The sequence below is a fragment of the Stegastes partitus genome, unplaced genomic scaffold, assembly GCF_000690725.1.
Source record: "Stegastes partitus isolate 25-593 unplaced genomic scaffold, Stegastes_partitus-1.0.2 Scaffold739, whole genome shotgun sequence".
NCBI classification, from domain to species: domain Eukaryota; kingdom Metazoa; phylum Chordata; class Actinopteri; family Pomacentridae; genus Stegastes; species Stegastes partitus.
In genome coordinates, this window is record NW_007578470.1 from 328481 (window position 1) to 333865 (window position 5385).

Consider the following 5385-nt stretch of genomic DNA (forward strand, 5'->3'; position numbering starts at 1 on the left):
TATTTTGAATTTTCTCTCAAATGCTTGATTTGAAATTCAATATCTGCTTGTAGTGACTACAGCAATATGGTTGTGTTTAAAGACAGGCAGTTGCAGTGTGTGGTTAAAGATTGGATTTTGGTGAGAGAAAAAGTCTGCAGTGGCCTGAGAAACTAGGATTTAGCCAAATCCTCAATGTTTTCCACAATTTCTTTTGTTGTCTGAATGCAACAACAGACCAGATTTAAAATGAAAATGTCAGTGCCTATTGTAAGTATCCTCCGAGTTGTATGACTAGTCACAAAAACTCGGAACATAACCCGGCCAACGATAATGTTTGCTACCACAAAGTAACTGGGAAAACAATTTAGTAATATATAAATGTAATTTGCAGGAGACAGGGCTGAGCGTACAGCATGTTTATCAGTGGTTTCTTCTGTAAACAACTGTCTCCGCCAGTTGGAAGTGTGGTCATTGAGAGTGGTTAGACTCAATCAAAATAGCAGTTACATCCCATAAAACCAAAACAGCGAAGTGAAAGGAGCTAGAACACTTTCCAGAGATGCGGGCAAATGCAGATTGGAATGATCGCCGTCTGTGGGTTTTAACGCTGTGTGCGACCACTTGTTCGTCTTCTTTCAGTACTTTTTGGATCTATAGCTCATATAAAGATATTGATCTGTGCAGCTTTAAGGAGCAGCTTTTTGGATAACACCATGCCCATCATCAATGCTGTTTGTATTTGTGAGAAAAAAGTGCCCTCCGAGCATCTAAAAATAAACAAGCCTCTGATAAAAAAAAAAAAAAAAGCCTCTCTGACCAAAATGAATATAACATTGAGCAACACAAAAATGAGTTTATTTATTTTGTTTGGTTGCAGTCAGGATTCAAAGGGGAGACAGAAGATGAGTAATTTTGTTCCCTAAATTAATCTGGAATGAATTGGTATTTTCAACCCCTTCCAAGTCCCTGCAGTCAGCAGATGCAGCCTTTAGTATTTCTTTCAGAGCGTTTAGCAGGTTAGCCAGGACACCGCGCACATATTCCAAAATATTTCTATTGTATGTAAATGTATTCATGCGTTTATTTATTCCCCTAATTTTACTCGTGTCCCCCGAGAAAGCCGGCGCTACAGAGATCCCACTTATCCACTTATAGTGTCCTCGCAAGCACACGAACGCAAAACAAACAGTGGGACGGATACTGAAAACGGATACCTTGTCAGTCTCCTCACATTGGAATTTTGTCACCAACGCAGTCCTAATGGATGGCCAGAGAAAGGATGCCACCCACAGCACCATCTGGCTAATGCCCCGTCCTCTGCTTATGAATTACGCTAAATTGTGCCCAAGAGAGAGAAGCCACATGTTCATTATGAAAGCTGCAGGGGTATTAGAGATCCCCTGAGTCGCGCCAAACGAGCTGCATGTCACAGGACGGCGTGACACACAACACGGTGCCATGAAGGGGAAAAAAAAGAAAAGAGAAGCAACCTTCTCCAGATTTAATAGGATGCATTCATCAGGCAACCTTGACTGAGCCCTGACAGGGTTTCTATTGTTTCAACAATGATCAACTGTTCTGTCAGTGCTGAATACATACAGTCTGGTTAGCCGTGTTGTTTCGCAGTCCGGAGGAGCCATTGTAGGTTGGGGGAAATCATCGCTGATGGATGAAACCACCGGCGCCAACAGACACCTGGACTTGAACTGAGCAAAGTCCTCCCTCCTGAACAGCCATGTAGGTCACTGTCCATATCCTCTGAATACAACCATATGTAGACCGGGAAACAACTGGATTGGTTTGATGGAAAGATCAAGGTTAGGGTTAAAATAGAGCATGTTGGTAAGGTTATGGGACGCTCATTGTGGAAAATTACATCAACAATTGGTTTGAAATGACAAATTAAGTGCAGTCTCCAACTTTAAAGTCCAATGCTTTTTTTGTCAACCCTTCCATCCACCCCAACCTCCTCCATGACTACTCTGCGGCTCATTATCTCACTTCCTCCTTCCTCCTCCTGATTACCATGGCCAGTGTAGGGCGCTATTACAATGAAATGTAACTATGGGTTGTAATAAGGTGCTTGCTCAAGTAACCTCTGGGGATTGTTTTTCATGGAAGAACAGTCTCCAATTGAAACACGGTGGCCATTTTGAAGCAAAATGCTTACAACAGCAGCCAGCCAGTGTACGCAAACCACCATTAGGTGTCTTTATCTGTGTCTAGACCATCATGAGACCAGCCTAACAGCATCTGTCAGTCCCTGCAAAAACTCCCCTGGTACCATAAAAGACCGGGCCTCCTCACTAAAGGAACGGAGGCTAGAGAACCCAGTGGGGACCCATACGAAGGTATGGAGAGAAATAAAATGATCTGCTGTTTTCTTTCCTTCGTTTCACCACGGTGTGTGCCATGCATCGCCATGAAGGCAGATGGGGGAGGTGGAGGTGGAAATAAAACATGCATGAGTCGCCTGCAGCCCAGGAAAATAATTACTGTCATTTAGCAGACATGTAGAGGAGAGCAGCGCAGCCCCGGCTGCCCACAGTATACCGCCACACCGCCTGCATACCGATGAACTGGAGGGAAAGCAGAGAGGTGGGACGCTCTGAGTGGGAGAGAGTTGTGTGAGAGACGGCAGAATGTTTCCTGGTTTGATGGTAATAGATGCCGTTGTTTATTTTGGGGGACGTTTTCATGTGTCACTCACAGATGACAGAATCCTCACACAGTGTTGCAATCACAAGAAACAATGCGACTTTTCTTCTCAGCCGAGGTACAGCGCGGGCACATGCATCGCGGAGCGCTGCTCTGGCTCCACGAGTCTCAAAGGAAGCGAGCAGTACAGGATATTTTTTGTAAAGATCAAGCAAAAAGATTTGACCTCTGTGTCTCGGCTGAGTCTGAAATGTGTGCTCCTCCTCTCTCTTATACTCTGTCACTCACCTCTTGTCTGCTCCCTCCTCTTTCTCCACATCTGTCCATCTCCTTTCCTTTCATTTCCCACCTTCCCTTCCTTTTGCCTGGAGTCAGACCCCAGCACAAATTTATAGGAGGTGGAGGGATGCCAGTGGAGGTCAAATGCGTGAGCGGCTTCCCGTCTGCCTCCCCTATCATTCTTTATGGCTGATCTAGTGGCGGAGCCTTCATTACCCTGAATTATACGCTGCGATTATTACGTCTCCCCCCGGCCTATGCAGGACGGCTCTGGCCTTATCATCTTATCATCTTACCCAGGAGGAACGTAATGTGGGGAGCTCTGGATATATGGTGCAACATCTGCCTTCAACATGACTCCACTGCGGATCTTTGAACTTTACATCCTTGCATCCACAGCGTGTGATGTATGTGGTGTGTGACCGGGATCGCAGCTTTATTTGTGGAGAGCCGTAATGGATTGCAGAGGCATATTGTCTGATGCGGGTGCGGGATCCCGTTCTGTATATATTCTGTAGGTTTAATTAGACTAACAGATCCACATGGCTGAAAATAAGAGTCCCGCTTCACAGGCGCTCAAGCGGAAACCAGTCCAACGTTGTTCCATGTTTGCTCTCCAGAAGCTTCACCACACCTCCGCTGGAACTGTCTCCAGTGTAGCATTTGAAGTATCGGAGTGTTATTTTGTAAAATATTTTCCTGTTGGCCCCTCCGATGCAACGGGTCCCACATGCTTTGTTGTCTTTTTTTTTATTCCCATCTGGTTTTGATGTTTAGGGGGAAACGCAGCAATGACCCAACTGCAGAGAAATCTGGTTTTCTAAACTAAAGACTTACCCTCGTCGTTTGAGAGTTTACAAATTATATTCTGATAACTCAGACTGCAGAGTTTGGACTCATGTTGCTGTTGCTCCTTTCCTCACCAACACGCCGCCCTTACACATGTTTATTACCACAACTGAGGTGCCAGTGTGAAGTCTGATAATCTGGGAAATCAGCGGGGTGCTCAGATAGCAGCAAGCTTTGGCAGTCTTGATATATTGTACTTTTTCACAACTCATTTTCGAGTGGGCACACTGAGCGAACCTGCGCTGCATCACGGTGTAAATATCAATGCAGGCACAGAGGGGGGTAGCAGACAAGGACTGGATGACACATACACTGCAGCAGGCTTCATCATCTAGGCTACAAATCAGAAATACATCTCAGGGAGTTTGCAAAAAGTTTTGCCTTACAGATATCTCTCTGTAATATCACACACTCAGAAACAAATTCTTTTGTTCTAGTGAAACCTCAGTAGTTACAAATGCACACCAGGTGGAGCCGCGAGTACGGCGCTATCGGTTTTTCCACCTGGAGATGTGTCATCAGGCTGGAATGGCAAGTAGCTCAAGAAGCATTCAGACACGTAGAAACGAGTGAAAAATGTTCCATTGCAAGTTTTAAAAAATGCAAAAAAAACCCAAACAAAAATCATGTGTTTCTAATACTTCGCTCATGCCATTTAAAACAATAACTAAATCAAGAAAATTCAAAAGCACAGCAGTCCCATAAATGACGATGAGGTTAAATCATCCTCTGAAACAAAAACAGAATGTTAACTACTTCATAAAAGTACAATTTACTGCAGCTGTCATTAGACTTCATTAGTTTGAGCTTGTTGTGCCCAACAAAGTGGCAACTGAGTCCATATATTATTCCATGTTTACCACTGGTGCTTTAACACAAAAGCGATGTTTTAGTGAGGCCACTGATGCAGATTTCAAATCTTGTCATATATTACTGATCAGATAAATGTATATCATGCAACAAAATATGAAAAATTAAAGAGCATTAGACTGAAATGTAGTCGTTATTTTTCTTCAAATCTGAGAGAACAATGAATTAATGCATGCTGAACAAATCTGAGATGTGAAGTCTCAGCGTAAACCAAATGTAAGTGAAAGCAGCCCCCAACAAACACATGATTCACCCTTGTTTACGTGATTTCCTCATATCATAGTTTCAATCTATTTGAAACTTGTTGACGGTAAGAAGCAGACCTGTCCTTTGAAGGGATGCTGCAGCAAATTAGTGCTGCACTTCTACAAAGTTTGGCATTCTCACAAGAGACAAATTAAAAAACCAGAGCGGTCAAAATCAATACATCAGAGACCATCCAAACTTTTAGTCAGTGGTATGAGCCAAGCTTCAAAACAGCAGCTCTTGCAATTCCCATAACGACATGTTTGACTAATTCCTGACGGGTAAACACCTAATCCATGTCACAAATATACAAAGAAGGTGACACTCCACACCAGAGAGACTCCACACCTCAAGTTTCTTCAGCGTGCATCATTAGGGTCCGAGCACCCAAAAGGGTGCGAAGACCCTATTGGAACTGCTCGGATTATTATTATTATTCGTGCCAAAGACACGCGTTTTTGAGGCCCTAAACATACTCGAAAACTCACCAAAATTGCCATG